We start from the raw sequence: 9,097 nt of genomic DNA on the forward strand, positions 1-9,097 counted from the left end.
GCCTGTCCACGGGAGAGAGACAGACAGACACAGACAGAGACAGGGCGTAGGCAGGGGAGAGGTCCTGGTTTTGTTACAGGGAAAAAATTCAAAAGCCTGCTGGTGAAATACTCCTAATCCCTATGACTCTGTATGGTGGAGCTGGGAATTCTCTCTCTCTCTCTCTCTCCCCACGAGAAGAGCTCCATGTGCTTCATCCACAACCCCAAGACCACCTTCTCTACATTCTTTTTTAATTTAAGGATTTTATTGCTTCGAGGGAGGAGGGGGACAACACCAAGAATTACAGCTAAGCCCCCCACTGGGCACTCTGTCATTACCCCATCCTTATGGAATATATTAGGGTTTTTTTTCCATGCACCTAATCATTTATTTAATGGACAGCAAATGGCACGTGAGGCTTCGAGGTCTATGAGGAATGAAGCCCAACCTGCAAGACTCTCTGGCAAGTCAATTGTTTACAGTAAGCACAGCAATCCACTAAACATCCTTCTGAAGGCTCCTGAGGACCAGTTTGAGGCCAGTAAAACAGTCAGGATTTTTTTGTGAGGAGAAATACAGTTACAAATACGCCTTTCTGCCTATGCCAAGCCTGAAATGCAGGTAACACCTTGAGAGAAAGCCAGTTCACTTTATAGCAAAGTGGATTCACACTCTGCTGAATATTAGACACACACAGACTGACCTCCCTACCCGGGAAGTTCAGTTCTGTCCCACTAGGTGATCAATCTGACTTCAAACAGCACAAAGCACCCTGTGTTTATTTTAGCAAAATGAACTCCAAACACAGAATTTAAACCTATTCCTGCAATGCTGTTTTAATTGCCTCAAAATGCTGACAATAAATTTACATTTTAATTAAGGTGAATGAATTATGCATGACTGTGTGGTACTTTCTGTATAAGTAGTAGATGAACAGAGGGACAGGTATGGTGTGGATTGCAGGGATTTATCCTGACAGTGCAGGGAAAAGGCAATCATTCAGGAAAGGGGTCACTCCAGGCAGGCAGCAGAGAGTGAAAATGGTCCTGTGACAAGATAAATGTTGTTTTATGATGCCTGAGAACTGAATCCAGCTTCTCCCTGTCACAACAACACAACACTGGAAAATCACATCGCTGGAAGTTTACCCCTCCTGAACACATTTGGGTTGTGTATGTAGGAAAAGTGATGGCAAAATGCAAAATATCTGCCATCCCCAGCAGGGACATGCAAGCACCAAAGTGACTGTTGGTGTTGCAGACTCCCAGGATTTTGCCATGTTTTGGCAGCTCATCTGTCACAAGTGTCACTCATCCCCACATAGAACCATAGCATTCCTCTGAGGAGGAGGAGACAGGAGGAAGTCAGATTTTCTGGATGCAATATGCAATTGTGAGTACATGCAGATAGGAATGTTGGAAAATGAAACCACTGAGGGACACCCTGGACCTCCACTGGATGCTTGATTTGTGGCTTCTTTGGGGATGATTTACATCAGGAGTTCTTAGCAGCAGGAGGGGGAACAGAGCATGACTGTGAAATTATTTGAGATTTCTCTACCACTTCTCTCTCTCAGAGCTTTGACCTTCAAAACAGTTTCTGTTTTCAAGTAAAAAGATGCGAAAGGCAAAAAAAAATATTAAAACCACCAAGGCAAAAAACCCAAAGAATTGTGTCTGATTGGCACCACCCTGTCTTTGTGTCAAACTAATTTGACTGAGTTCCTTGACTTTCATATTTTAGCTGCTTGCTTTGGCGTGGTGAGAGCAATTTCCTTCTGCAGCTGCAGTGGGATGAGAGCTCCAGCCCTTCTTGGTGTGCTGCTGGAGGCATCACCCTCTCACATCCTTGTTTGAGAGGGGACAAGGATACCTGGGAGAGCAGAGAAGTGGCACTGGAGCCTAGCGGTGAGGACAGGTTGTGGCTTTGGCATGGACAAATGGATTTTGAGGGCCTTGTTGGTGAATATATAGGATCACATGCAAAATTAAGGACAACAGTTTTAGCCTCTTCTTTCACCCTGCTTTACACAAATGGAAGGCTTGACAGGTCTGATTCTAACAGCATATGCAGCTTCTGTTATCCAAAGCTGACTGAAACCAAAGAAATGAAAGATTTACTGCAGTATAGAAGTGTGGGAGGTATTTTAAAATAATTGAAAATGTGAAGGAAAGCCAAAACTGAATGTTACTGTTACTTTCACCTTTAATGCGGTGAACTCAGCAAAAGCAGAGCTCAGCACCACAGGGCTCATCCAGGTTGTGAGAGTCCTGCACCAGGAGCACTGGCTTCTCCCCTTCTCAAGGTACACAACATAAAGCTACAGCATCTTTCCAGACAAAGTGTTCTTAGGAAGTTGTGAGGATGTTATATGGAAGATGGCCAGAATTTGGGCACTGCTGCTACCTCATAGCCCATTAAAAATTATCTGTAATGGCAGCCATGCCTTACTGGCAAAACCAAACCTTTCATTTTTATATGTTGCAAACATACAAAAGATCCTTTGCCAACAACTCTGTTCTAAAGCTTCACAATTCAACTCCAACAAGGATAGCTCACAATTTAATTTAGTAAAGTATTACAAAAGACTTCAGAGAGCTTTGTTATTCATTTCCACATGCATCAGCTCATCAACAACTCTAAAAGTTTTATTTGTGGATATTTTTTACTAAGCATATAGCAGTTATCTCTTTAAATTAAATAGCTACAAGAGACTATCTATTAACTTCATCTAGGCCACTGCGCAGCCACCAGTAGAAATTTTTATCTGTTTCTAACATTATCCAAAGTCAAGCTCATGACCTTGAAGCACGTCAGTATAGTCCCTAGCCAGCTCCCTCAGTGAGACCCTGTGCTTGATTCTCTTTTCCTCCTTGAATTTTCCTTTTTTTTGGTGTGTGTGTGTGTGGTCCTGGTGACACTGAAGGGCAGTTTTGACTTGTTTGGCCAACAGAAGGTACACCTGATGTCCCTTTTGAGCAGCTGCTCTCCTCGAGGCTGGCTATGAAAACACACCTGGAAAGAAAACTCCTGAAGCTTTTGATGATGGAAGTACTGGAAGGTTTCAACATCCCTCTGCTCCTCCACAGACCTCAAAGTGATAAGTTACTTTTTGATCTCAGTCAGAGTCTTCTGGGCTTCTGCCATTAAGAAAGCAAATCAAACCCCATCCACGATGAGCTGCTGATGTATTTGCCTTTGCTGTGCTCTTTACCAAGCCCTCCAGCAGCAGAGGGAAGGTTTGACTCACACCAGTGTGACTCTGCATTTCACACAGCTCGGTCCATTTGGTTGCTGTGGCTTTGCTGGAAGCAGGTCATGGGGAAGGATCAAGCTCCTTCCTTCAGAGCCAGCAAAATCCCTCCAGTGTGAGCAGACTTAACCAAAGGGAGAGGAGCCTCTCTGTCAGCTCTGTGCAGCTCCAGGTGTGCAGGGCCCTGCAGCAGCCTCTGGAGCAGGACACTGCTGTAATGTGGTTCAGTCTTCCAAGTCTTTCGGGAAGGGAAACGGAACCTTGCCATTTCAATGGGGACCAATATGGGAATCTTTGGTGCATGTTCCTGCACTTGATGGCACGCCATGCCTTTTGATGGCTTTGACTTTGGGGAAGATTTTTTCTTTTTTTTTTTTTTAAGTATCCATGCCATGTCCCTCATATCTTCCCCTCCAAGTTGTGTCTTTCTCCTTGACTTTTCCCCCTGCTTTTGCAACATCTGTGAGCTTTGTTTGGGCATGTTATGGTCCTTTGCACTGCACCTGATATAATCCTGGTCCATTTTCTTGTAGTCACTAAATTTCCCGAATTTGCCAATTTTCTTTTTTTTTCTCCTCCAATTGCAATTCCTTTGATGGTATCTCCATTCCAGAGTGTTTGTAAGTCCTTCTTACTGCTGTATGACCTGCGCATCTCTTGATCCTGCAATGCCTCAGAAGATCTCCAGATGAGCTGGGCTTTCAACCCAAAAAGATGGCATTGTCCAAAAGCTCCTTGAGCTCTGCCAGGCTGCTGCTGTGACCACTGCCCTGGGGAGCCTGTTCAGTACCCAGCCACACTCTGACGGAGGAACCTTCTCCTAATATCCAACCTAAACCTCCCCGGCAGATCTTCAGGCCATTTCCCCAAGTCCTGTCAGTGTCCCCACAGAGCAGAGATCAGTGCCTGCCCCTCCTGTGCCCCTCACAAGAAGCTGTGACTGCAGTGAGGTCTCCCCTCAGCCTCTCCTCCAGGCTGAGCAGCTGTACCTGCCTGTGGAAGGGAGTTGGATGAAGTGATTTTTGAAGGTCCCTTCCAACCCAAACCATTCGGTGATTCTATAAATGACTCACACTTCCACGACTAGGGAAGGAGTACAAGAATAACAGATAATAAGAGAATCTGGAAGAAAACAGAATTTCTAATGGAACCAGGCAAAAAAAAAAAGAAAAAGGCATTAGGATGAGGTGAAAGGCATTTCAAGTATCTGGGCTCATTAAGAGCAGGTGCTCAGTGGAGAGAGTGTGCCCAAAACAACTGGAAAATTGCAGGACACATTTCCAGCTGTAAGAAAACTCTCAACAGAGTGAAGCTGGAAGCACCCAGATGTCCAAGATAGTTACACTTATGGGTGAGAGAGACTGAAAGGAAATATTTGAGAATTTAACCACACTGCCAGGTTGGTACAAATATGTTTCTTGGCTGGGGAAAAAACCTCCCACACCTAAATCTTTCATGGAAGTACCAGCACAACCTAATTTGAGTTATAATTCTTTGTATGAAGCCAAAGGAACATTTAAGGAGACAAAACTCATACCAGTTGTTGCATGCTTGTGCTACAGCAAAGCAGGAAGAGGCCTGAGGCATTTGACTTGTCACACATGCCACAGATATTACACCAAGTCAAAGCAAGACTATCATTAAAATAACAGAAGAAAATGAAATATAGATTTGCTCACATTCTTTTGAGAAAGGTGGGTTTATTCCAGGATATTGCTGTAATTGTACAGAGACAGCCCCAGCTTATCAGGGGCTCTCAGCCCTGTTCCTGGCAGTTTCGTTTCCCAGGCAGAGCCATTTCCAGCCCAGCACACCCCTGCAGGCACCTGGGCTGCAGCTGTCTCACTGCCACCTTTACTGCTCTCATTCCAGTGAAAGGTGTCCCTGCGCATGGCAGGGGATTGGACCTGGCTGATCTTTAAGGTCCCTTCCAACCCAAACCATTTTGTGATTCTTTTTTTCTTCCCAGATAAACCTGGTGTTCTTCACCAGGGACCTCCTGCCTGCAGGATGCTGCTCCCCACCTGCCTCCATGTCCCTCCACATCCCTTCAAATGCCTCCATGTTCCTCCTCCTCCCTGGGCTGCTCCACCCTGGGAAAAGGACGGACCAATAAATCAACTGTTCTGGTGCAAAATGTGCTGCTTTTATCTTTTCCTTTCTGCAAAGATTAGGGAGAAATGAGGAACAGCCAGTGTCACCCTTGTCCCAGGCTGGGGTCACCCCCTTCCCGATGTGGAGCTCAGCAGTGTCAGCTGCCCAGCAGGACCATCCCTTACAGATCCTGGCACTCGGATCTGCTCCTGGTTTTGGTCTCCCAGTACTCAGAGTGGGAGATGAGGAGCTGGGAGGTGGAGATGGTGGGAAGAGATACAGGCCAGCGTGCAGCGTGCCAGCTCAGAGGGACAGCTCAGCCCAGCAAAATCAGATGCAAAATAACTCATTTGGCCAGAGATAACCCAGCAGATGAGGGAGGATGGGCTGGATAGGTCTGGAGTCCAAGAGAGAAATCAGACATGAGAGTTGCACGCACTTTGTATGCCGTGTGGAGAGAGTTCTCATCCTGGTGATTACTCATCACCCTCTCCCTGAATGTCTCCTCCAAGCAGTGACAAGATTATGAGAGTGAAGCAAAAAGAGAGACAAAGTTCTGTGGAAAAGGGGTGCAGGGGTGGTCACAGGGGGAAGCTGAGCCTCCAGGCTGCAAAGGGAGCACTCAGGAAATGGTTGCCCACAGAGGCAGGTCCTGCTGCTCTCTGTCAATGGCAGTGCAGCAGGGACAGCAGGGATCAGGCAAGGGAAAGGGAAGGAAAAGCATTGTGTGCTTAACAGGATTATCCTGCACTGAGAAGGAGCTCCCCAGCTAAATAAACCCTGCTATGAGGCACATGTTGGGGTTTCTGCTGTCTTCTCCCAACTGCTGCTTCAGTTCTCACCTTGGCTATTTTCCCAAATTTGCCAAGCCTGTGGTGTTGTGGAAAAAGGCACTGGAGGCATGGGGACCACAGCAGGCACAGGACAATGTGAAGAGTGAGGGGAGGCTGAAGGTAGCTACAACAGCACACCATTCCTAAAATCCAGAGTGATTCCCTTGAGGCCTCTTAGGTGTGGAATTTATTAATTTTTCTTTAAAACTGAAGATGCTCTTTGTCAATGGAAATATGATACAGGCTGGAGACTGTGCTCAGCTGATACCTGCATTTCTGCTGGGACATGAGATGGAAACAGAGCTCTGACTCCTCAGGTGGTGTTGGAGGCACAGCTGGGTTCAGTCACCCACCCTGGTCACAGAGGGTGTTGGAGCTCTGAACTGGGCTGATATTATGATATTATCCTGTGAAATAAGGAGTTGTACAGATACCGCAACGTACCTCTCTCCTCCTTCCCACACACCTGTCCCAATTCCTCTCCATTTTTGTACCAGCATTTATAGGGAAGAAATTGCTGGTCTAACCCAGATTTGCACTCTGAGTAATGAGGGGAGCATTTCAACAAAGTCCAGGAGGGAGGAACAGAGCAAGGGGAGCTCCTGAGGTGCTAAATAATTGGAAAATGGGAGGAACAGAGCAAGGGGAGCTCCTGATATGGAGGAACAGAGAAATGAGCAATGCACAGTTTCTGGGAGCATGATCAGGACTGCCTGGAGAGCACAGCAGCCACACACTAAGAGCTGCCTGCACTCTGTAGACCCCAGTAAGGGACTCCTGTACCTGAGTCTTTTCAACACCGTGGCTCTTTTCAGACAGTGCCTGAGGGGTTGTCTCAGCCCAGGTGTTAATCACAGAAATGCCAAACCCAGCTCACATTCTGGACTGGGAGAAGGGAGTGGTGTGAGGGATCTGGGCTCAGGGAGGGACCCTCAAGGCTTCTTTGGTGTTTCACAGCCTGTCCAAGTGACTCCTGTGGTAGAGGGCATCTCCTGCAGCCTTAAAGCCCTCCCTGTACCAGGCCATGCAGGTTGCAGTGTAGAAATCCTTTTAATCATGTTGGGGAATTTTCTCACCTCTACATCTCCCTTTTCTGCTGAGGCATTTGAGCTCTCCCATTTAATCCCCAATCAGAACTAAAAGGAACAGAAGACAAAGAAGACAGAACAAAAGTCTCAACATCCCCTGCGTAAGAATGGATGTGTAGATAAAACATTCTGATATAGGGAGGGAAGAGGATGCAGGAAGAGAGAAAGGAAGGAGATGTGTATGTGGATCTGTCATATGAACAGAAACCAAGAGGGATGGGAGGAGCAGGGAGAAAAAGTGGCTTTGTTGAGGGGAAGTGGTGAAAGTCCCAGGAGCAGGGAGGAGCAGGCAAGGGGTACAAAAGGGACTTGTGAGGCAAAGGCATCCCTGATGTGGGAAGCCAGGTAGGTCTGCAGCCAAGCTGGCACACACAGACCTGTCCAAGACACACATGGGCAAATACCAGCCACTAGGGAGGAGCCTCAGTGTAGGAAAGTCCCTCAGAGTTTTGCAGTGGAGCTCAATGAGAACCAAAGCTGGATCTTCCTCATATTTTTGCAGGAATTTTCAGGTTGCTTTAGGCTACAGACCCTGGTGCAGAGTAGTGGGAGGGCTATTGCTTGCTTGCTGTAAACTAGAAGCAGTTCCAACAGCACAGAGCCTGGTGTGGACAGCAGAAACTCAAGGACTTACACTGAGGGAGGGAATTTGGTGGGACAGATGGAGAAACTTTGAGTCCTGCAGGAGAGAAGTGCTGCAGGTTGTTGGGCAGAGATGGGGAGATGGAAAAGGCTTTGGGGCTCTTTGGGGAATATACAAGAGGATAAAGTGAAGAAGACTCTAGAAATGGCTTCCTCCAGGAAGGTGGCAAATTTATGGAAGGGTCACTCCATCCTCAAGCTGTCCTTGCTTTTCTACACCAATATTGGAAGGAGCATCGCACAACCTTGTTCCCAGGCCCTGTTCCCTGTCCTGGCCTCTCCAAGCCTGTGGCATGGCAGGCTGATGGGGAGGCAGCTGGCCCAGCCCCTGTTCCACACAGCAGGACACTTTCCAGTCAGACAAGCCCCGACCTATCCGATAGCACAGAGCGCTTTCGCTTTGTGAATTACTCATGGCATTTCCTGTAAACACCACCAGCACCTACGGGCTGTGAGCAGGGAAACACAGTGACATTATAAAATGCCTTCTGAAAGGGCAGCCCTGCCTCCTTTTTTTTTTTTTCCATTATTTGCTAGTTTCCATGTTTGGGAGAGCTAGATGTTGGAGCAGGGAGTGGAGTGCGGCGAAATCCAAGGTTGCTCAGGAGGAGGGCAACCTTATCAGAACCTCAGGACAGAACTTTCCAAAGCTGTCCAAAACCTTGGCATGGAGCATTTCTTTCCCTAGAAAACTTTGGATAAGAAAAGATGAGGAGTGCTCTGATTGCTTACCAGTTTCCCATCCAACTTCTGTACACTCTGTGCCTGAGGAAAAAAATGCTTGTGGTCTAAATGTCAGGATAGAAAGCAAGCCTGAAGAGGACATACAGGCAAACAGAGCTGCAATCTAAATAAAACATTACCAATCTCCATGCTTGAAACTTCCCCAAACTGTGACACTGGGTTGAAAAATAACCTAAGTGTTTTGCTTTGAAATGGAATGAGAAAACAGGCAAACAAAGAAACCTCAGCCTCCCGTCAGGTCTATTTGTCTTCTGATATCTTTGTTTTCAGGTTCACTGTGGAGGGGTTCAACCATCTCCCTAGGACTGTGACACGTAGAAACAGCATAAAAATTGACGTCTCAGATTGTCATGTGACTGCAAACATCCAGGCATTTAGAAAGCAACAAACATCACAAGATTCAGAATTCATCATAAGAGCGAGGAACCATCACGCCATTTGCCACCAGCACAAAGCAAAGC

The sequence above is a fragment of the Zonotrichia albicollis genome, chromosome 2 (genome assembly GCF_047830755.1).
Source record: "Zonotrichia albicollis isolate bZonAlb1 chromosome 2, bZonAlb1.hap1, whole genome shotgun sequence".
In the NCBI taxonomy this organism is placed as follows: domain Eukaryota; kingdom Metazoa; phylum Chordata; class Aves; order Passeriformes; family Passerellidae; genus Zonotrichia; species Zonotrichia albicollis.